General features: G+C 43.1%; 1 long non-coding RNA gene across 2 annotated transcripts in view; it reads left to right on the forward strand.

Annotated features, from left to right (window-relative positions):
- LOC141422466 (uncharacterized) overlaps positions 1 to 8,563 on the forward strand; it is a 14,993-nt gene extending 6,430 nt beyond the window's left edge. Inside the window, exon 3 of one of the 2 annotated variants that reach the window (XR_012447020.1) lies at positions 8,306 to 8,563. This is a non-coding gene — a long non-coding RNA (uncharacterized lncRNA). The remainder of the gene's footprint in view (positions 1 to 8,305) is intronic. The other variant, XR_012447021.1, reaches the window with a different exon arrangement.
- Positions 8,564 to 25,005: the final 16,442 nt, after the last annotated feature.

Here is a 25,005-nt window from a genome sequence, read left to right on the forward strand (position 1 = left end):
GCCCTTTTGTAAGCATCTGTAATGACTGCCATCATTTCAAGAATAAAGAAACTGAGGCTCGGCAAGGTTAAGTAACTTGCTGGGGTCACACAGCTACTGTGTTCCAGAAGAGGATTTGGTTCCAGTGTGTTTCTTCCAGAGCCAAGAAAAAGAGGGTCTTTAACTTTCATATTTTAACCTAGTTAAAACATATTTTAACTTAGCCTTCTTATAACATTAGCCTAGTTATTGTGTCTCTGGGCTTCTGAGGAAGTGAATGCGCACTAGCAAGGGTGGAAGGGTGGGGGTAACTAGGAAAAGATGGGTGTGGCACCTTTGTGGCCCACTCTGGGACTGGGAGAAGGCTGAGTAGGGCTGGGGTAAAGGGTGGGAGGGCTAGCCATCCTGTGGAAACAGCTGGAGACAGCATCTTCTTTTCGTGAGTCTTTCAGAGCTAGTGTAACAGCTAGAACAGAGGGCACTCAGTGTGGGAAGCAGGCTGGGAACAGCTCTGCTTTGCAGCACATCTGAGGTCCAGGCAGGGGAGAAGGCCAGTCTCCAGGACTGACTGCACAGGCAAGTCATCTGTTCCACTGGGATATCTCAGCTGCCTTGCCTGCTGAAGAGGCCATGGTTAATTAAATTAAGTAATTAGATTAAATTAGGTTAATATTAACACATGCACATATATAAAATAAGGGAAGCATGTACTGCTTTGTGAACAGGAATGCTCTTTCCTACCCTTAACTCCCAGGGTCTCTGTTACTCTCCCCAGGGCCAGTCACTGTTGCTGTCTAGAGATACTCTATGCATCCCATCCCAGGCAAATGGGGATTGTACTTACTTTGTACATGTGAGTGCGAGACCAGTTTGAAATGATATTTATTTCAAGGTTTCTGTCTGTATCTCTACAAGACATTTTGCATAGCTTTTAACATTTCAGATGTTTGCAGTGATTACATTTTCTAGAAGCCCAGGAGTTACTCATTTTGTGTCTCCAGATGAATGCTTTTCTTAAAGCTCAGTGAAGTGTCTCTAGGTGGAAAGAATACAAGAACTTCAAATAGTCTTTTCTCTTCATTGAATAAATAAAATATATTTGGAAAGCCGTCTTAAGGCTGTAAGCTTTTTGCACTTCAGTCCCTAGGAAATGGCTTGGAAGGAGCTATTATGTTCAATTGTGTTAATCTCCCAGGCTCTTGCATAGAGTTTCGACTTTTCAAATGTTTGCAGCCATTACTTTTTCTAGAAGCTAAGGTATTATACTTGGAGAAGCTACTTGAAAAATAATCTTACAGTTAAGTTTTCAGCTATTCTTACATTTATTGTGACTCTTCATTGTACTAACTGTGGGATAGAAAATCACCCACGGTTAGAGCAGCTACAGTAATATTACCGAGGCTCTGTTGGGGGGCGGTGTTAAAAAGAAATCTAATTTTAGCTTTTGTCATGAGTTTTTGGGCAGTTTTTGTACCATCTTCTTGAAACTATAATTGTCAACACTATATCTTTAAGAGCAGGGGAAAGAAGCCACTGTTTTGTTGTATATTATTATAATAATACAAAATGGCAAAATTTCCATGTAATTTTGAAAAATGGTCCACCACTTGTGGATTTATCGATGAGTACTGCTTCCACATAAGAAATGATAGGAACTGTTGAAGGATGAAGTTCCCTTCCTCGAGCTTTGAGCTCCTGTCCCCATTGTAAGCACATCCCTCTGACTGAGATTTCTTGTCTTCTGCTCACAGGGGACTCACAGAGGTGAGAGGTCACTGGACTTCCTAATACTGAAAAAAATCGATCCCAGTAGAATCCTAAAAAAAGGGATTGAGCTACATCATGTTCTGTTTTGTGGACCTGCTCGTTCCAGCATGCTCCCAAGCATCTGATATTTCCATAGTTGAGGGGAAAAGACACCTAAAGAGATTAAATAACTTGGCCAAGGCCCCAGCAGGGGACTGATTGACTACAAAGACTTTTCTTTTTCACCAAAAACTTAGTTACTTTCTATCTCAGAAGCTTAGGCTCTGAGCACTGTTACATGGGAGATGCTTCTTCAAAGTGGGCATTTCTCATTAAGAAAGGAGCCCCAAAATGTAGAGACTAGCATAGTGCCGGGCAGTACACTCAGAGAAAGGGTTCTCTGCAAGGTAAGTCTGAGCAAAGGGGAGGAGATCCGTGGACACTTGTGAAGAATCCTGGATAGCTTTGTTTTGAATTCCTATTTTACAGTTTCACACGAACCACCTTCTGAGTCCTGTTGGAGGTGATACAGGATGAGGGAGTGGCTGGCTTTAAGTATCGGAACCTCTGTTTGAGGACAATTTTGAAGCTGGTAGAAGAGCAGAGGAGGGGTGGACCTATGAAGAAAGTCATTAGCACCTTCTTCTTGATAGCAACTGGAGTAGAGTAGGTGCAGCCAGGGCAGCCCCATAGGGAGACAGTAACCGATCTTCCTCAGGATATCTCTCATGCTCACACCAGTTACCTGACACCTGGCTTAACTCTTAGTTAGGACTTGGTCCATCTTTTTCTTTTTGCTCTGAATTCAAGTTGTTAGTTAAAAAGAAATTCAACCATTAGATATGCTATTTTCTTGGTAAAGAATTATGTTTCCTACATTTTTGCCTAAGGAAAACACCAAACCTAAAGTAAGTCAAAAGCATGCAGTAATACTGCTCTACTCCCATGCTCATCTATGATTAAAGAAAGCCTTTCTATTGGACCTTAGCAACCACAAACAGGTGTTACTGTCCACCTGGGGCTAGGTAATTGAGAGGAGTACTGCTTCATTTCTTGGAGACCTAGCATGGCATTTATTTATATAGGTGAGCATATCCAGGTACCCAACTAGACCTCATTATGGTAGATGAATTTTGCTGGTGATTTGGCTGAGATCTTGGGAAGTTCTTTCCCATCCTCCTGGGGAATCAAGCTTTCTGATCCTGTGGCATTGCCTGTTCTCACAGATGCCTCTCAATTCTCCCTGTCTTCTGCTTTTCCTATAACCATAGCAATGACAATTAAATGGGGACCTTATGACATTAAACTTACTTTTAAACCTTTACAGCAGTATCTTTCTCCTCTTTAGTTTTATGTTGGATGGTTACGTTATTTAGAAATTTTAAGCAGGATTTATAAGACTCTGGAAACTGCATCTATTATAGATCAGGTACAAGGCTAGCTGTGAAAAAGCAAGAGTTGCAAAAGCTTAGACCTTTAGATAGTAGCTGTGAGCACTTATCAAAGGATGCTGTCTTTGTGAGTTCAATGTGGAAAAGGATGCTGGTTCCACGTAGGTCTTTACAGTTGATAATCACTATCTTTAGGGCCATCTTTGGGGAAAAAAAGAAACCCTGACAACCATATAAATCTTACATTTTTATAGCACTTCAATCTTTTTTCAAAGTACTCTCACATCTATTATCCCATCTTGACCTCCCAAGGAAACTGCAAGTTGGGCACAGCAAGTATTTTTATCCTGATTTCACAGATAAGACACAAAGAGGTTGAATCACACAGTAAGGCAGAAGGAGACTGAGGTGAAACACAATGTGTGACGTTAAGACTGCTACTCTCTGCTGAAAAACACTCCTCTCTTATTCTCTACTCTGTAGCTTTTCCTGCTACTACTCTACCAAAAATCACTACCCTTTTGAAATGGGTCCAGCTTTCTTTGATTCATTTATTTTTTGAATTAAGTAATAGAAATGGTAGTCATTTTCCATGTGCATCATGGTAAAGCATCCCTCTGCTTTAAAATATGGCTAAATGGGACTAATGAGCAGATGCTGAAATCACATTCTTTAAAAGTGTTTCTCAACCATACAAGCATAGTGGAGTCACCTGATGTAGTGAAAAATAGTATCTAATCTCAGGACCCACTCCAGGCGAACTGAGTCAAGATGTTGCAGATAGATCCCTTGGATCTGTGAGCTTTAAAGCTCATTGGGTGATTCTGATACATGGAGGATCAAAAGCCATTGCTAGAAGCTTGCTAATGGCAACCCTCATGTCATGTTTAATGACTTTTCCTTTGCTATAGCCTGTGGCCATTTGATGCTAACTCTTTTTTTTTTTAACTCACTCTTCTTTTGGCTTCTGAGAAATGACACCCATTTGGTTTCCTGCTCTTCTCTGATGGCACCTTCCCTGTTTTATTTTCTTTTTCACCACCTTTCAGTTTGGGTTTTCCAACCCAACCATGCTCTTTCCACCTCACAGTCACACAGGATGTAGGGATTTAGCGGGCAGGGTTGTGCAGAGGCTCCTTTACTCTTAAGGGCTTAGACACTGGATTGAAAGCTGTGCCAGAGCAGAGGCTTTCTTCTGATCATTGCTGCAGCTCCAGGATCTAGCATACACCAGAATCTAGCTCCTGCTAGCTTCTCCTAGCAGAAGAAGCTACAGAGTAGAGAATAAGAGAGGAGCATTTTTCAGTAGAGACTACCATAGTGCCAGGCGTACACTTGGTAACTGGATGAATGATTGCATCTAAGTGACAGATCTCATCTCTGTGCAGTCCTGATCTGTATTCCAGGTCTTATCCAATACCATGTATAGGTTGTACCAGCATCTCCTCAAAACTCAAACTTAAACCATTCAAAATAGAACACAGCAGCTTCCTTCCTCCCACAAAATGGTTCTATTAAATGTTGGCCATCTATTTGTCTGCCTCCAGCAGCCTCATCCTTCCAGGTGACTTATTTTAAGTTACCTGATGTAGTAATTTGTCATGGCAGTTTTAGGAAACTAATACAGACAGTGCTACAGAAGAGAAAATGATAAATAAATTAACAAATGAAGATCTGTGCTTTCATCTAACACTGACATGGGCTCTGGATACCTCTGCACTAGTGTTTCCTTTCACAGAACTACACATTGAATCTGAAGGACAAGTAATTTGTTACATTGCTCATGTTCTAAGTGGCTGAATCTAGAGGCAAATCTGGGTCCCTCTAAATCTGAAGCCCTCTTTCCACAAGCCCACCTCTCAAGGATAGGGCAGAGATGGGAGGAATCAGGGCAGATGGTAAGAGGAGGAGAGATGGAAGAAAATGGTGTAAGGAAGAGTGAGGAGAATGGGAGCTAGAGACCCATGGAGAAAATGAAGGAAGGAGGAGGGAGAGAAAAAGAAAGAGTGGGAGAGGGGCTAAGAGAGAAGGATAGCTCTAGACATTCCCCACTCCTACTCGATCTATGTGAAGGATAGAAACTCCCATAGTTTCTGGGGCATAAGTCTTAGCATGGTCCCTTAGAGGCCAGAGATTTGTCCTCAGACCCGTGATGCTCTCTCCCCATCCTTGGTAACTGACTGGTGGCTCACCTACCCCCAGTTTTCCTTCTCTTCTTCTCCAACCCCTGCCTTTTCTCTTTTCTTCCCAATGGTCATGGCCAAAGGAGAATTGCATGGATGCATGTGGCAGGCACAGTTCACCTGGAGAGTATGTGCACCTGTGAACAGCTATCTTCTCTTACACTTCCATCTTAAGCCAGCTGGGGGACCCATCAGGAACAGATGTGGTTTGAGTACTGTAAACATCATTCTCTAGGTGGGAGTGCCAGGAAGTCATTGTCCATCTTTGCAAAGGCTTTTTTCTAGATTGTTCTATTGCTTACTCTTTCTCAAAGCAGCCTGCTTGCAGTACTGTATTCATTCTGCCTTCCTCTTTCCCTATGAGCAGGCCAAACTCCAGAGATCAGCCAGCCAGGTCTTCAGTGTCTTCTGAGTCTGATAACCAACACTCCCCCTAGGTGTGGACTCGGCTCTTTCTTCCAGCCAGCCAGCTCCTGTTGGCTAAATGACATAAGACATCAGCTTCCTTTCTTTCTACCTGACCTTTGCTTACAATTTAATGTTCGAAATGCATTCCTCCAAAGCATCTTCAAACTCATCAGTTCCTATCCCTTCAGCAAGTAAGTATTTAATGGGAACATACCGTGAGTTCTAGCAGTGTTCTGTGGCCTGGTGATCTATTGTCAAATGGTACAGATAGTGTCCCATTCTCCTGGTGTTTTTTATTATGTGACAGGTGATAAGTAAACAAGGTCATTTCATATCGGGCCAAGGACCAGGTAGAAAATGTCAGAGGAGACGTGACAGAGTGGAAAGATTCTCTGAGGATATGAGAACAGGGATCTAACCAGGCATTTCAGAAAGAGAGAGCAGCAGGTACCATGGCCAGGGGTAGGACTCAGCTCAGCATGTTTGAGGTACAGGAAGGATAGTGTGTTCGGAGTATGGTAAGCGGTGGTGGTTGGCAGTGGATCCATTGGCCCTTGAAGCATATGGATTTGGCCTTTATTCCAGTTGCAATGGGAAGCCCTTGGATGATCTTTGGCAGAAGAGCAGTAGGATTGGATTTGTAGTGTTGGAAGCCATTTCTGCTACTGTGTGAAGAATAATTTCTGGAAGAGGATGGGGGAGAGTGATGGTTTATTAGAGGAAGACAAGAAAGAACCAGAATGAATGTTAGGAACCTACTACAGTGGTCCAGATAAGAAGAGAGTGGATGATAAGTTGAGTAGGATCCCTGCCCTCACAGGGCCTATAGTTTTGTTGGCAGTCCAGATGAATAAGCTTGGAATTCTGATAAAATATGTGCCACCAAAGGAGAGCTTACAACCCAACATGCTGTAAGTTCCTTGTACACCTCCTGGTGCTGAGGGGAGAGCAGTTTGTAGGGCATCTGGCCTGGCAGGTGGCCCAGGGCTCAGCCCCTGAAGGGCAGGTTCTCTTGCTTCCTACCACTTACTGGAAGGGAAAGAGCCTGGCTTCGCTGAGCATGTACAAGACCCTGCTCTTCTGACTAGGAAATCATGATGCTCCAGAGGCTCTTTAAGAACCATAGTCACTCATCAGAGAAGGAAGAGGAGTTTGAGCTGAGTTCTGTGTGGCTAAAGCCCAGGTTGAGGAAGAACTGTCATTGCCTCCACAAGCGTTTCTATGCCTCTGAGTTTTGACCTCCTGGTGTTTCTTGTTTGTATTATTTCTTGGGATCTAGTGTATTGTCCTCACACTGTATTTCTTTTTTATATACATATGCCTGACTTCCCTCTCTCCCTTTCTTTCCTTTCTTCCTTCCTCTATTCCTCCCTCCCTTCTTTTTTTTTTTTTCTGCTTTGTAGACAGGTTCTCACTATGTAGCCCAGGCAGGCCTTGAACTCCTGTCTCAGCCTCCTGAGCGCTGGGATTATAGGGATGCATCACCACACCCAGCTAGGTCTTGGTTTTCAACTGAGATTTTTAAGTCCTTTGAGGTAAAGTAACCTGGGTGGAATCTGGTGCACAGAATTAATTGGAAATTAATTACCCAATTAATACTTATTTAGTGTTTGCCATTGATTCCTACACTCAACCCAGAGATGATAAAAGAGCTTTGAACTTTGTATAAAAGGGAATCCAGTCAAGGTCTCTGGATAGTGCAGTTGGCACAAGCAAACAAGGTATTTGAAGAGAGTTTTATGAAGGTGTGGACAGGGCTCAGGAAAGCAGGAAGGGATGGGGAAGTACTGGAGGGCTAATAGTGGTGAGCTGTTACTGCTCACATGAAGGGCAGGAGAGGAATGGGCCACCAGATGTAAAGACGGTAGACAATGCAGATGACAGCCTATAGAAACCGTGGCATTCATCAGGAGGTACAGCCAAACGATGGCAAACAAACACTTGGTTTCCTACCACTCAGAGCCTTTCATCGCCAGCTGGGGTCTTGTATTGGCTGAGCCCAGTCCACAGCCAGAGGTAAAGGAAGCCCACCGAGGTAGATCAGATCCAGGCCGGCTTCCAGAGTCACAAAACAAAGTGGATCAGAATGGGGAGTGGCTTTTGGAATGCCACAGAAGAGAGCTGTCATAGGAATCTTGCCTTTCTAATCATTGTCGTCCTTGTCCTTGTCATTTTATCATCATTCTCATTCACACAAAAGGCATCTCAATAGTTCAAGGTAACGTGGTGCATTTTGGCAGAGCCCAGATCACATCTCAAGTATTTGGACTCCTGGTTCTTTACTTTTGCACCAGCACCCCGACATCTCCCCAGTTACCCTGGTTTTTACCTTCATGGATGGTACATCTTCATCTTCATCTTCAGATGCTACCCCACTCTCATGGCCAGCAGTTCATCATAAAAGAGCTTGCACAGAATCCCCTGAGTTTGCATAGCCAGCAGCTACTTGCTATTTTTTGTTTGTACCACGAGCATTGTCATGCTAACACCCCTGGACCTGGGAGCCCAAGAACTACCCAAAGGCCTGAGGAAATAGTCAGGCAGGGACTGAAATTACCCACAAACAGCTACCCCTCTAAATGGTCTTTCTCTCTTCAGCAGGACACAGTGTTCTCTCGCCATGCCTGCTGCCAGCAAAGGCTGCCTGCCAGTAGCATCTCCTCGCAGAGCATGTGCAAGATGTTCTTGGCAGGTGAAGGCTCTGATAGGTGTGAAGTGGAACTGTTTTCTAGGGGTTCATCTTGGGAACCCTAAAGTGGATACAACCTGGGGCTTCGGTCAACCTTGTGATGTTACAAATATCCACAATTCTCGAAGACTGGGAGAATTCAGAAAGAAATAAAAATTGGAAACAAATACTTATTGTGTTGTTATTATGTTAGACAAGATTCAAAGTCCTTTACATGTCTTATCAAACTGGTACTAGGGTCTGAACTCAGGACCTCACTCTCAAACGCTCTACCACTTGAGCCATGTCCCCAGCACTTTTTTCTTAGTTTGTTTTTAAATAGTTCTCACTAACTTTTTGTCTTTGCTGGCCTGGATAAGTGATTCTCCTATCTTTGCCTCCTGAGTAGTTGGGATTACAGACACACACTACCATACCTGGCTTTGGACTAAATTCTTACAACAGCACCATGAAGAAAGTGGATTGTCTGACAGTCTAGTTCGGCTAGTCACACTTGAGTTCCATTCATTCAGATAACTCTGTTACGCCTTCTCTTCCCTCCTTAAGCTGCGATACCTTTGTGCTCATTCTTGCTGTCACCTGGTTACTCCATTGATAAAACAGAAGCAGCCAGAATAGAATGTCCAGAGCTGCCTGTCTTCTACCACCCAAAGCATCTGCCAACATAAGTATCACTACCATCCTTCCAGTGACCATGGGTGACAGCAGCCCTGACTTGTGCAGTAGGCCTTCTCTAGACAGCTGTCCTCCCCTCCAGGCCACATTGTTGCTCTCTTCTGGTTGTCTCCTACCAGTGTTCTTTAGTTTCTTACATCTTAAGAAAAATTCCTCTATGTTCCTCCATCTTCTACCCCAATTTCTTGGGCAGGGTGCTGAATTTGGGAGGTGGCATTAGGAGTGCTCCTTGTCCTCACTGATGTTGGGATATGGGGGTTCTGAAGGTCTAAGGCCTGCAACAGGGAGCCCTCTTCTGAAACGAAGGGGTGAGAGAGGGTGTACTGGAGAACTAGCTAAGACCCTGAGAGTGGAGTACGGGGCTATAATTCTAGGAGTGACAACCAGAGGGAGAGTAGAAGTAGGTGCTGAGGCTGAGGACAACTAGTTTGCCCAGGGGGCAGGGGAGGGCAGAGGACAATTCCTGAGGGACCCTCTATTTCTTTAACTGGGCCTTGTGTACACTCCAATGGGGGCTTTGTTTAACTGGGCCTTGTGTACACTCCAATGGGGGCTTTGAGGTGATATTTAAAGTCACAAGATGAATGTGGTGTATCTTCCTAGGGCATCAATTTTATATGAAGAATGGAAGAAATTTTTATACTAAAATCAATACAGAAATATTATGGAATAAGATACATAAGCCCATGACCTGTGGGTCTAACCAGTGCAAAAGACCAGAGGCCAAGGAGACAGACCACCTCTGTTCCTGTGAGTGGATGAGAGAAGCCAACTTGGCCTCTAGTGTGGCACCCTGGACCATAGCATATTCTGGGTGTCAAGAGCACATCTTGGATATTGCTTTCACTGGGATATCTGATCCCACCTAGTGGCATTGTGTCAGCAACACAAGCAGCCCTTGTCTCTCAGTGTCACTTGCCCTGGAGCAAGGAATAGGGAGAAGTTTCCACTGCCACAGACCCAAGGCTTTTGCTGGAGGAGACAGGGCTTCTTTTGGATGGTGCCAGGCCTGCTAATTAGGGGTCTGAGCAGAAGGATGTCTGCCTGTGTGGTTTCAAATCCCTGAAGGTCAGAACAGGGAGCAGATGACAATTCCATTGTCACACATGAACATCCAGGAGCCCAGGAACGCAATTGGTCACCTGCTCACTGGCAGAGGCATAGTTAAAACACCATCTTGGACAATCCAGGATTATTTGCATTCCCAGATGCCTTAAGGGGAACTGAATGACCCATCTGCTCCAGCAAGGCCAGACCTTGCCACAGTGGACAGGATTTGCTAGGACAGCCTCTGCTAGGGATTTGTCCTAACAAAATTGTCAGTGATTCATATAAAAAAGTATGCACAAGGATCTTAATAGCACCATTATAGAAAATAGTCAATAAGGGACAATCCCAAAGGCAAGTCGATCACATCCATTGTAGATCAACCATCCAATGTAATAATGTAAACATTAAAAGTTTCCTTGGGAAGGATATGCACTGGTGTAGGGCCTCGGTCATGGATACAGAGTCAGGGGAAGTAGCAGTGCGATCTCTGCCTGCTGGACTCTTGGTGTTAACATTTTCTTTGTAACTTTCTGTGTTTTTCAAGTTTTCTGTAATAAGTATTCATTATATTGGTTGAGTATGACTTAATTGAAAGACTCAGAACTCGAAGTGCTTGAATTTTTGTATTTTCTCAGATTTTGGCATATTTACATTTATGTTCCACGTATATATCTTATACCCAAGGGAATTTCAGATGATATTTTTAGTGTGTTTTGACTGTGACCCCCTCACGTGAGGTCTGGTGTGGAGTTTTCTACTTTTGACATCATATCTACACTCACTGAATTTTGGAGAATTTGAGATTTTGGATTTTCAAATTAGGCGTGGTCAACCTGCATTCCTCTTATATCATTTTACTTTTTAAAATCCAAAATGAAATGTGGTTTTGACTGACTATAGTTGCTAAGCTGGTGAAAGTTGCTGATATGTTTCACAATTTCTGGGTTTTATCAAGTAGCTCACTTCTTATCTCTGGTTTGACTTTTCATTTTGCAAAAAAAATGCCCTTGAGTAGTTTATCTATTCAGAGATAGAAAGTGGGTGGTAAAAAGATATATTGTCTTTACTCTTTTTCTTTTTTTGCTGTTCTGGGGTTTGAACTCAGGGTCTTGTACTTGTGAGGCAGATGTTGTACTGCTGGAGTTACACCTCCAGCTATTTTCACCCTACTTATTTTGGAGATAGGATTTCACTTTTTGCCCAGGCCAGACTGGAGCAACTACCACAACAACAAAAAATAGAATTCTCCTATTTTATGCTTTCTGCCATCGCTGGGGTGACAGGCACGTGTCACCACATCCAGTTTTTTTTCTGTTAAAATGGGGTCTTGCAAGTTTTTTTACCTGGGCTGGCCTAGCACCACGATCCTCCTGATCTCAACTTCCCCCATAGTTTGGGATGATTGAGATGAGGTCTGTGTATCTCCCTTTCTGGGGTGGCCTGGAACCGCAGTCCTGATCTCAGCCTCCCAAGTAGCTCGGAATACAGGCACGAGCCACCAGAGCCTGGTTTCTCTTTATTCTTGATGGTCACTTAGCAAGGTATATAGTTTTTATTACATTTTCCTTCAGCACTTTGAAGGTATTGCTCTATTGTCTTCTGGCATTGATGCTGCTGATGAAAAGACTGAGGTCACTTAAATGAGCGTGTCTTTGTAGGTAATCTTTTCTCTCGCATGTGCTCCTAGCTTTTATAATTTTTATCTCTAATATTCTGCAGAGTCACTATGCATTGTCTAAGTGGAGTTTTATCTTTGTTTATTCTGCCTGGCACTTGGCATACATTTTCAATCTGAAGACTCATCATCTCTCATCAATTCTTTGCCATTTCCTCTTTGAATATTGCCTTGCCATCAGTTTCTCAGCTCTTCTAGAAGTCTGACTACATGTGTGGTTGAGTTTTTCAGTGTAGGCTCTGTTTTCTAACTATTGTTTGGCTTAGTAAAAATTAGGTGAAATTTGCAGACAGTGTGTGTGTGATGTGATGAATGAATGCACTTGGGTAACCACAAATCAATCATCATCTCTGTCATCGTGAACACTCTCTGATGCCACCTTCCAGTCCGTCTCCTCTTCTCATAGAATACTGCTCTGATTTTCCCCATTATGGATCACTGTTTCCTGTTGTTAAACTTCCTAGGAATGGAATTGGCTTTTGTGTCTGATCTGTTTCACTCAAAAAATATTTGAGATTCAACCATGTTGTTACATGTAGTGGGGGTCATTATAGAAAAATGTCAAAATTTGTTTAAACACTTTTTCTGAATCATTTGTGGGGAGGAAGAGTGTATTCTAGTGACTGATTTCTTTTTCCCGTGTCTACTAGTATTTCCTATGTCTTCTCAAGTCTAGTGATTTTCAACTTCATACTAAACATTGTGCTTGGTAGGTTGTAGAGGCTCTGTATCCCCCTCTGAAGAATTCTAGTGGGATTTAAACCACTGGATAATCATTTTGGACTTGTGGAAGGTTGGGTTTTGCCTTGTGTATGTGGGAGTGTCTGTGTAAAGTTCAAGGTTATCATTAAACTTTTCCAGCTTGATAGGAATCAAACTCCAAAGTGTCTCTCCTGTTATGGGCATTCAACAGTTGGGTGTAGTTCTTTCAGCTTTTCAACTTGATTTTCACTTGTCTTTTTGGAATCTTCATTGTGATTGTGCCCTGTAGGGGTGAAGCAATTAATCTGAAAGCAGTTTATATGTGGATTTTTTGGCATTTCATATTATGGTTCTCTTTTCTTCAGGATTTCCAGATGCTCCAGAAGTCTGTCCTCTTAACATTCCAAGTTATTTGGACTCCAGCTTTCTGTTTGAGTGGTTGCTGCTCTCCAGCATTTGGACTGGGATCTGTCCTCAGCTGAAACTGGCCACATGTCATCTAATGAAATCCCCTCCTTTCAGGTGCTGCCAGTGTCTTCAGATACTTCGTTATATTTTTACAGAGTTTTGCAATTGTTAGGTGTGAGAGGATTAGTTTGAAAGAAGCTATAACACTATTAGTGGTACTGGAACTGAAACCTCTCCTCTTAACCATTTTAAAATATCTTCTTCTTGTGTCTCCATTGCATATTTATTATAAGTGAATTTTTCTGGAAAGAGACCTAAAAGTTTTCTAATTCTCTTTTGGATTGTATCAAACTTAGAGTTGTGTCATCTCTTGTACTTTTTTTTTTTTAAAAAAAAGGATTTCTACTGTTATTTCTTATAATAGCCTGTTCTCATTAATTCTACTTTTTTATTTGATAATCTCTTACTACTTGTTATTAGATAGCATTTCTTTCACTGTTTTGGAGTATTATCACAGAGGGATTTTTGTTGTTGTTTTTAGTGGTACTGGGGTTTGAACTCGGGGCCTCACACTTGCTAGGCAACTCTATCATTTGAGCCATCTGCCAAACCTAAAAAAAGTAATTTTCATATTGCTCAATTATTTCAGTTATTTATCCCAGTTGTTGATTTTTTTAGCTTTCCATTGGAGTTTTGGAATATTAGTTTTTAGACCCATTTTTGGTGAGGTGGAAGTGCTCTTCTCTACTGTTTTCTGTCTAGATCCTTCACAGGTGTCTCTACTTGCCTCCTGGAGAATCTTGGTCAGAACTAAATGTTGGCTTGGGGATCTTATCCCAGGATAATCTTATGATATCTTAGGACTGCTTACCAAGTTATCAGGCAAAAAAAATATGTCTCTTCTGACATGTTTTTGTTAGAATTTGCGTAAAGGTTCTCACCTCAAGTGATGGGGTCTCTATTCACTTGCTTTGATCCTAAACAGACTTCTGTAACTGCCTCAACTAATAGATTAGGATGGAGGTGACACTATGTGACTTTGAGGCTAGACATTCTTGGGACTCTCGCTCTCACTTTTGGAATGCTGCTAGTCCAGGTGAAGAGAATACATGGAGAGACCAGCCAACAGCCAGCTGAGGGTCCCCACTCTATCCACTGGGAACCTCCAGGTATGTGGCTTTCAGGTGATTCTAGCCAGCAAGTCAGCTGTAGTCAAGGTCCTATACATCCTTGCAGTGCTCTCTAAATGCCTAAGCTACAGAGTCCACGAGAGAAGTAAAATGACTTGTGTTTTTTCCCTACAGAATGGTGGGGTCTGTTGCTGTTTAGTCAGACAGCAACAGCAGTAAGAGTGCCTCTTCCATCTGGTAGCTTGCTCATGGAACAGTCTATCAGAACTTCATGTCTATTGGCTTGGGAATCCCAGGCCACCACAATATTGCTAATATTTCATAATTGGTGACGTAGGTGTGATGGTTTAGCCAAGGCTGTGGTCTAGAAGCTATGCCTGCTTCTCCTGGCCTCCCCATGTGCCCAGCCTTATCTCAGCAGAACCCCTTGCAGGGCTGGGTGGAAGGCTTTTCAACTTCCTTTCATCACACAGCCAGGCCCTGGATCTGGTGGCAGGTTGGTATTGTGGAATTTTGGGTCTCTTTTGCTCCTCCAGGGACCGTATTCCCAGCTGACTATGTCATTTGGAATCCAGGCCCAGCAAGTCTGGCATTTTAGCCTTTTTCTGTTCCTGGTCCATGGGGATGTTTGCCTATTTTGTGTCTTTTTAAATTATGTCTATTGTATTTTACTTTTTGTATCATCACTGTGTCTGGATGTGGAGGGGAGAATGGAAAGCCTGAATTTTCATAGCTGAAAGCAATGCTGTGTTAGCCCTACCTCTCAGCTCTGCACTCAGCACCCCTTTTCAGTACACTGCTCTCCTCTTACCCAGCTCTTGCCGCTCAGTCACCTAGCTGATCTGATTATATCATTCATCCCTACCAAAAAGCTGGGGAGATGATGTACAGAAATGCACCTCCCCCAATGTCCATGTCTTAATCTCCAGAGCCTGTGACTCTGTTACCTTAGATGCAAAAAGGATGACTTTGTACGTATGATTAATCTAAAGATTTCAAGGTGGGGAGATTACCCTGGATTATCTGGGAATGTCCAGTTGCAATCACAATGGTCCTTGTATGAAGGTCATAGGAGATGTGACAAGGGAAACAGAAGAAAAACAAGCAGGTATAATGACAGAGAGGAGGAATGGGACGGGGGTGGAGGGGCAAGGAACACGCACACAAAGACCAAGAGACAGAGGCTAGAAGTTGTTACATTGCTGTCTTTCAAAATGGAGTAAGAAAGTCATGAACCAAGGACCCAAGCAGTCTGTACTATGTAGAAAGCAAGTAGATGAGTCCTTTCCCAGAGGCAGCCCTGCAGATGACCCGATCCCTAGAACTATGAGAGAAAAAGTTTATGTTAACATTTGTGTTACTTTAGCTGGGCACCAGTGGCTCACGCTACTTGGTAGACTGAGATTGGGAGGAACACGGCTCAAGGCCAGCCTGGGCAAACAGTTTGAGAGACCCCCAACTCTAAAATAATCATAGTAAAATAGACTGGAGGTGTGGCTCGTGTGGTAGAGCTGAGTTTAAAGCCCAGTCTACCCCCTCAAAAAAATTGTTACTTTAATGATTATGTGAATTTGTTATGGCAATAATAGGAAACTAGCACAGGGACTGAATTTTTAACCTCTTTAGAAATGTTTGAAATCTAAAAATAGGACCAAAGGAGAAGGGTGGAATTTCAGCCATGCAGGCATACTGTTCTCAACGGGGCCTGTCCAGGGATTTTCTTCCGGACTGCCCTCCTCAGTGCCATTGCTTTGCAACAGTTTTGATTCCTCTAGAAGGCTGTGTCCTCAAAACTATGACACTAGTATGGGAGTAGTACTAGGTTAGTGCTAAGACAGATACAAGGGAGGAAGCAGAGTTTGGAAATTCGTGAGGTTCTCAGCTCACTTGCTGGAGGCCTTCTGGGCCATGGGGCACCTCGGGGGAGAGACCAGGCTGGTGGAGAAGGTGTCCATTTCTGTGAGAGGGTGACCCCTCTCAGCCTTGCTCTTCAGTCCTCCCGGCCTAGCCAGGTCACATGGTGCTCTTCTAACACACTGTCTGGAGGAAAGAGTTGCGGTAAGAAACAAAGGTGATTTTGCTTCAGATTCTTCAGAGCAGCAATATGTCAGCAGCCCCCAGAGAGGAGGAAAGTAAATGAATCAGTGCTAGAAAGTGAAGGATACCATCCGTGCTGAATGGTGAAAAGGGCTCCTGAACAGTATCTTCATTGATTTTCTGTGTAATTGACACAGCATCTTGGTTTGCCTCAGGCTTCTGCAGGAGAAAACGGAGGAGCCATGGATGCAGAGCTTGCTCGTGTTGGAATTTAATAAAAAATTCCCCTGAATGAGTTTTCTTTTCATTCTCCTCATCATTCCTCTTTCTCTCCCTCTTCTTTCTACTTCCTTCATGTCTTCCATTTTCCCTCACCTCCTCCTAGCCTTGGCGATCTCTCTCTGTCTCTGTCTCTGTCTCTCTCTCAAAATAAAGAGTTTAGCCAATAGATTCTACTGTATGGGAAACCTGTTTTTGCTGCCTGTGACATTGAGGATCTCAGGAAAGAAAAAAAAGAAAAACCAGCAGATTCCATCTTTCCTGTTGGCTTAAATCTCATTTAGACAGAAGCTCAGTATTTTTCCAGAAAAATATATCACAACTATCGTGTCTGAGAATGGTCCTCTGGAGTAGGATGCTGAGAAGGCCTGGGCTCCTCTTGGGGTCTCCCAGGGGTCCACTTCACAGAAGATGGGGATTGTCCCCTTTCCTCTAGTGCAGCCCTGGAGGGGGCCTCAGCGGCAGGGCCTGTGCTGCCATCTTGGTTATAGCTTTCACAGACTGTGGAAGCCAGAGGTTGGCCTGATAGTTTTAAGGAGTCTCTTGAAATGGGATCCTCTGTAGATCTGGGAGTTGATGTAGAATGCTGTTCCTGCCTCATAGCTGCCTTGACTAAGACCCGAAAGAAAAAGGAGGCCGCTCCTAAATTCCAAGGAAGGGCTGTCCGAGGATCAATCAGCAGTTGCTGGCTGTGCCAGGGGAAGCAGGATTTGGTGCTGGAGAAGGCAGGAGGAACGAAAGAGCATTTCAGACACACTAGGAGACCCACACCATTAGGCCAAAAGCTGGTCTGGGCCCAGATAAGCCTCAAAATGTAAAGGGATCTTGCTATCTTTCACTTTCTAGCACTGATTCTTTTAGTTTGTTGTTGTTTATTTGTTTTAGAGTTGGCTCCAAATCTGCCACTGGAAACCATATTTACTCATTCAACAAACATTTGTAAGAGTTCTTGCTATGAGCCAGGCACCATGTTTTCTGTCGTGGATATAATGGTTGGAACAAATCAGAGTAAACATCCTCAAAGTGAAACAGATGAACTTTGATCTAAGACTTTTACAAGCAAATGTAAGAGGATTAGTGTGGAAGGTACTTTGGAGAAGGGATGGTGAGGAGCAAGGGTAAGATAAGATAACGTAGAGGACCCACTTGGTAAGAAGGTCATAAATAGTTCCCTGAAAAAGAATTGTCTTGGTGCTGAGAGCAGAAGTCTGTAGGAAGAGTATGGGTTAATAGGAGTCAATACGTTAATCAGGAGAAGGAGGTGGAAGAATGTCTAGAAATAAAGTACGCATGTACAAAGGCCTGGCTGTGTTAAAGATTTTGTTCTTTATCTTAAGAGCATTTGGATTTTTTTTTATCAGCCTTAGTGTGTGCGTGTGCATGTGTGTGTGCGTGTGTGTGTGAGACAGAGAGAGCTGACTGAGATGGAGAGTAGTGAATGGCTGGAGTTCATGGACATTTTTTTTTTTGGTGATACTGGGGATCGAACTCAGGACCTTGCACTTGCTAGGCAGGTTCATGGACATTTTTAAAGAAAAATCATCTGTATTTGGTGATGAGCCAACTGAAAAAGGTGAATGAAAGGAAGTATTAAGAAAATATTAAGAAGGATTCCAGAGTGTGTGACCTGAGCAACCACTGGAGGGATTCTGCTGCCACTAATAATAATAAGAACCAGGGGTAGGAGAGATTTGGGGTGAGAATGAATTTGGTACCAGTCATGTTGGGCAGGAGATATTGGGTCATTTCCTCACGTTCTTTGGCCTTTGCTCTCTGGGGTGTTCTCCTCCAACTCTTCACTGATGTTGAAAACCTGCCCCTCCACAGTGGCCAGCTGCCTTGCCCTGCACTCCTGCCCCTAGCAGGCTTCTTCCAAAAGATATGTCCTCTCTCTGTCATCATCCTTGCCACTGGGAAGAGGTCTGAGCAACCAGCTGGATGAAGGCAGCAGTGACAGGTGACCCTTCTCTTGGGCACTTGTAGTTTAAGAACCTGAGCTTTCTCAAGCTCAAGACTGTGGACATTTTGGATGGGACAATTCTTTGTTTTGGGGCTGTCTTGTGCATTGTCAGGTGGGTATCTCTTACTTCTACCCACTAGTTGTGACAATCAAGAGTGTCTTCAGGCATTTCTAAATGTTTCTGGCAGGACAAAATTGCTACTGATTGAGAACTGCTCCCATGTGCAATGTCATTTGACCCTCATAATACCTGGTGGGAAGAGTATTATCATCCTCACTTAAAAAAATTTTTTTTTGGTGGGACCAGGATTTGAACTCAGAGCTTACTGCTTGCAAAGCAGGTACACTACTGCTTGAGCAATAACCTCTAGTCCAATTTGCTCTGGTTATTTTGAAGATGGGGTCTTGCAAACTATTTGCCTGGTCTGACCTCAAACCATGATCTTCCCAATCTCAGTCTCCCAGGTAGCTAGGATTACAGGTGTGAGCCAACAGTGCCCGAAAATTTTTAATTCTTAATTTGCATATATTACTTGTACTAAAGGGTTTCATTGTGATATTTCCTTACATGCATGCAACGTACTTTGATCATATTCACCCCCTTATTATCTTCTCCTTTTGCCCTTCCCCCTATTGCTGGTCTCCTCTCAAACAGTCCCCCTTTCACCTTCATGTCATTCATGTCACACACACACACACACACACACACATATATATTTGTGTCTAGATTCTGCATTTGAGAGAATACACGATATTCAGCTCAACACAATGATCTCCAATTCCATCCATCTTCCTGCAAAAGATGTACTGCATTTTCTTTAAAAAAATTTTTTTTCTTATCACATTATTCCTGTACTGGGGTACATTGTGACATTTACAAAAGTGCTTACAGCACATCTTAGTTAAATTCACCCCCTCCATCATTCTCCTTTACCCCCTTCCTTAGAATAGTTTCAACAGGTCTTATTTTCCCACTTTCATACATAAATACATAATATATCTGCCATATTCCACCTTCCCACCCCCTTTCCTTATAACTTTCCTCCTCCACCGTTACCAACTACCACAGGACCTATTTTACCTTCCTGTCCTACTTTTTTGAAAAAAGACATTTTTGTTTGTTTCAGATAGCTCTACAGGGAGTTTCATTATGACATTTCCATGTACGTATGTATTGTATTCCTAACTGGCTCATCCCCTCCCTGTGCATCTATACCAGATTTTCTTTATCCATTCATAGGTCAGTGGGCACCAGGCTGATTCCACTGCTTGGCTACTATGAGGAGTGCAGAGATAAGCCTTGGTGTGCAGGGATCGCTACTTCATGCTGACTTACCTTCTGACTGCTCCATCCTCACCCTTAGAGGTGAGCCACAGGAAGGTTAAATGCTTGGCCAACGTCACATAGTGGGAAACACGTAGAACTGGGATCACAGCCTAATTCTTTTGATCCCTTCCATTTTATCATACTGCTTTCTTGGTTAGTATATCAATAGTGATAGAAGGCTGGCAGAGTGGCTCAATTGGTAGAGTGCCTGCCCAGCAACCTTGAGATCCTGAGTTCAAGCCCCGGTACTACCAAAAAAATAATGACGGGCTTCTTGGCACTGTAGCAAATGGCTAGGAGAAAATGTTTTGGCACATGGGGACTTTTGCCTCCACATGGGGTTGATGCCACAGAACATACCAAGTGCCAGTGGCAGAAACTGACAATGTTAAAATGCCGCTGTGTGCAGTCATGTTTTGAGGATTGAATATAACATGCGGGATTCAGAGTTCTAGTAAAGAGGATTACCATTTCCTGTTGACTCATTTATTCTTTATTTTGGGGGTGGGTGTTATGATTTCCATTTTACAGACAAGCAGCTGAGGGAACTTATGTTAGAAAGTGATCCCACTGGGATTGGCACTCAGTGGTGAATTCTTGCTCTTTGAAAGGAGCTTTGCTGATCCCTCATAGGGCACTGGGCTAAACAGATGGCCTTGATGGGCCCTGACAATGTCCCCACATACCAACCTGAATAGGAAATCACTGTTAGGGGAAAAATTCCACTGAACATGATCCTAATGTGAACAGTCTGCTGCTTTGTTATTTCCTTGACTACCAAAGATCACCTCCACAGGTGTTTGGAATACTAATGCTCATTTTTGCCTGGTCCTACTAAAAAAAAAATCAAACTCCATATGAAGCAATAAAACATTTCTTATGGAGCTCTCAACACAAGGAAAAATTGGTCTATTCAATTCCTCCTTTCTCTCTAGCAGTGTCTTTGAACTTGGAAGGGAGATGGGATTTACTAGGGAAGAATCTGAAATGAAAAGATTTAGAGGTAGCATAAGGAGACTGGCAGCAGGAAGGACACTTGTGAACCCTTTGGATTCACCTCTGGCTTCTCTGCTGTTTCCTCTTACCTGACCCCAAGAAGCACTCACGGTCCTAAATCAGAGGATGGCCACCCTATCTACATGTTAGAAGTGTCTGGGGGAGACTTTATAGAGCAATTAACTCAGAACCTTTGGCACTGGAATGGGAGATTATCCAACATCTCACGATGGTCAAAGAACCATCACCCAGTTGTCTGTTGCATTGGCCTGTCCTGGCTCCCATCCTTTGGGGTACTTGATAGAGGGCAAGCAGTTAATGTGAGACTCTAGACTAGGCTAGGTCTAGAGGTCAGGAGAGTTAAAGGGTCAGTCTTTAAGGACACATTGGTGTCCATAGGAGCCTTGGTCTGTTTCTGCCTGCTCTTCCCCTGCTAGGCTGCAGGAATAAAGACTCTCTCTCTGCCTCAGTCAGAGTCACTGGCACCAGTGGGGTAGGTGGGGGAGACTGGGGAAAGTCCGATACTCCCATAGTTGCTTCCCCAAAGAGCCACAATTTGCGCCCCCACACTTTATAGTCCTGGGAATGGAATCCAGGACCTCCTCTATGCTGTGCAACTGTTGTGCCACTGAGCTACAGTCCAGGCTTGTCCCTTCTTCCATTGCGCCTCTGAGTCCAAGCCCAGGCTATCCACGGGCTCAGCCTCTGACCCAGAACCTGACAGAGCCCCCTCCCTCTATTAGCCCCGGATCCAGAAATAGTTTAGCTGCCAAGGATGGAGCAGATCTCACTGAGAATATGAGAATACAGGCTTTGCCCATACTTTCCTAGCCTAAATATCACATTAAAGAGTTCTTCCATTAGTTTGCTATTCTCCCCCTAATCCAGGAACAGAACCGAAAGCCTTGCAATGCTAGGAAAGTGCTTTACCACTGAGCAAAAAACCCATCCCTATCCCTTCGCTAGGCAAGTGCTCTACCACATGAGCCAGACCCCATCCTTTTGCTTTTAGTTTGTTTTCCAGACTGAGCCTTGAACTTTGGCTTGGGCTGGCCTTGAACCCAGATCCTCCTATCGCTACCTCTTGGGTTTCTGGGATTACAAACATGCACTCCCATGCCTGGACTACTTCATTTTCTTAAAAATGATGACTGGATGTTGGATTTTATTAACTCCTTTTGCTGTATCTACTGAGATAATCATATGAGGTTTCCTTTTCATTCTTTTAATGTAATGAATTATATTGATTTTTTTCTTCTAATTTGAAACCAAACTTGCATTCCTGAAATCAACCCAACTTGCTTATGACATAATACTCTTTTCACATTAACGAGAGAAAGACCCAGAAGCCCAAGAGGTTAGGTAGGTTAACCAAGACCACACACTAGCTAGATGCAGAAGCGAGACTGGAACGGACTCTGTTCAATCACCTGTGTTTGTGCCCAAAGCCTCCTTGCAACTTGGGAGGAAGGGCTAATCTGGGAGGCAAATACAGGAGGAGGAATACCGCAGGTGACCACGGCCACCTTTCAGAGAGGTGGAAGGAGAGCTGGGTGTTCCCGATGAGGAGGAAGAGGTTGTGCCAAGCAGGGGTAGGGGGCAATGTCTCAGGAGAGAGGAGGAGGGTACACAGGGTTCCTCCCCGGAGTTCATTCATCTGCAGCCATTTTAAGGGTGTGGCAGGGGTGAGAGAGCACATTTGTCTTTTTCAAGGCAGTTGGTAGCAAAGGGAACGACAGAAGCAGCAGTGTGTTGTGAACAAGATAAGGAAAGACTAAAACGCTCATGTGCTGAAGTCAGGCACCAGTGAAGGAGGCCAGAGAGGTGAAAGCGAGCGACAAAGCTTCCAAGTTCTTCTGCATCAAGAATCTGGTTTGTCTTCTATTCTGTTACTGAACTTCTCCGGGCCTCAGTTTCCCTGTGAAATGGATATAGTAATCATAATAGCAGCTTAACAGGGCTGTGGATCATAGTAAGCATGTTGTGACCGCACATCCCCGTCCTCCATGAACACAGGCTTCTACCTGTACCAGCTCTCTGCCATGCCTCACTCCACATGTACCCTCATGAGTCCAGATGAGCTCCTGGGAAGGCCACCACCATTCGCATTAACTCCTTGTTATGCTTCTAACTTTATCACGTCGTTCTTCTCTTCTTGTTCATTTCTCTCCAGCCACAGCGTTCCTTGCTCTTTTCCCAAAGTAAAGATAATGTTTCTACCTCAGGACCTTTGAACTTGCTATTGTCTAGGTCTGGAATGCTTTCTCCGTCAGGTGTCTACACAGCCTGCCCCTAAGCCTCCCTCTCAGTGAGGACTTCCATGACTGCCTCAGCTGTGATTGCTGACTTGTTTTATTTTTTCCATAGTACCTATCACCACTTGATATTCTATATATTACCTATTATCTATTTTATTTATTATCTGATCCCCTACTCTGATATAAACCCCGTGAAAGGAACAGTTCTTATAGATTCGTTCACTGTTGAGTTCCAGCACCAAGGACAGTGCCTGGAAACTAGCTGTTGCCCAAAAATGACTGCTTGAATAGCAAAGAATCTCCAAAATGAAGGTTCTAACATCATCAGTTTGCTATTTGATTAAATAATGTATTGTGACTGTCACATATTAATGCCTAATAAACAGTAATATTTATTTCTCTCTTTTTGGTTATTTTTTAAATTGACAGATGAAAATCATGTATGTCTTGAAATACATGAATGTTCTGGATCAACTAAATCAAGCCAGCAATTGTATGCATGGACTCATGTACGTATTTATTTGTGGCAAGAACAAAATGACTCTCAATAATTTTCAAGTACACAAGCCATTGTTTTAACTACAGTCAGCACATTGTACAATGGCGTTCACAAGCTTATTTTTCCTGTCTGTGATTTTGTATCCTTTGACCAACATCTTCTTAGTGGACCCCTCACTAGATGCTAATCACCATTCTATTTTTTGAATGGTGAATTTGATTTTTTAAGATTCCATACATCAGTGAGATCATGTGATATTTGTCTTTCTATGAGTGATGTATTTCATTTAACATAATGTCCTCCCATTCAACCACGTTGTTACAAATGGCAAGATTTCTTATTTTTAGGCTAGAGATAGTACTCAATTGTGTACACAGATCACATTTTCTTCACCCATTCTTCTGTCGATGGACACTTAGGATAATTCCATATCTTGACTACCATGAATAATGCTGCAATGAACATACGTGTTAGTCCTTTTTTGTTCCTGTGACAAAATACCTGGGACAACAATTTAAGGGAGGAAGGATTTATTTTGGCTCTCAGTTTCAGAGATGTCAGTCTATAATCTTTGGCTCCTGATTCTGGTCCCATGGTGAGGCAGAACGTCATGGTGGCAGGAGCAAGTGGAGGAGGCTATTTAACCTAATGGCAGAGGACCAGTTAACATGAAGGAGTAAGGACAAGATACAGCTCCTTAGAAAACACCTCCAGTGACACACTTCCTCCAACCAGGGCCCACTTTCCCTAGGTCCACCATCCAATAGTCTATTCAAACTTTGACTCTATCAATGGATAAGCCTTCATAGACATACCCAGAGGTGTGTTTTACTAATGCCCTAGGTATTTCTCAATCTAATAAAGTTGACAATCAAAGTTAATCACTGTGGTGTGAGAGTACAGATATCCCTTTCACACAGTTACTTCATTCCCTTTGGGTACATACCCAGTAATGAGATTGCTCGACCATATGGTTATTCTATTTTTAATTTTTAAGGAATCTCCATATTGTTCCTCATGATGGTCATACCAATTTGTACTCCTACCAACAGTGCACAAGGGTCCTTTTTTTCTCACATCTTTGCCAGTACTTATTTTCCATAAGGCGATGACATGGATTCTTCCCTAATGCCTCCAGAAGCAATTAATTCTGCCAACACCTGGATTTAAGTCCAGTGAGACCTGTTTTGGACCTCTTACCTACAGAGCTATAAGATACTGCATTGTGTTCTTTTTTTGTGGTACTGGGGTTTGAACTCAAGATTTCAAGCTTGCTAGGTTGGTGCTATGCCACTTGAGCCACGCCTTCAGCCCTTCCTTTGGGTTTTTGATAATAGCCACTCTAACACTTGTGGGGTAATAGCTCACTGTGATTTTGATGTTCACTTTTCTGATGACTAGTGATATTGGGGATTTTTTCATATACCTGTTGGTCCTTTGTATGTTATCGTTTGTGAAATGTCTGTTCAAGTTCTTTGCCCATTTTAAAATTAGTTTTCTTGCTATTGAGTTGTAGGTGTTCTTCATATATTTTGGAACTAATCCCTCATGAGATGTGTGGTTGGAGAAGCAATTCTTAATCTCCATTTCAGAGAGTTGAAAAGAAGCAACAG

The sequence above is a fragment of the Castor canadensis genome, chromosome 4 (genome assembly GCF_047511655.1).
Source record: "Castor canadensis chromosome 4, mCasCan1.hap1v2, whole genome shotgun sequence".
In the NCBI taxonomy this organism is placed as follows: domain Eukaryota; kingdom Metazoa; phylum Chordata; class Mammalia; order Rodentia; family Castoridae; genus Castor; species Castor canadensis.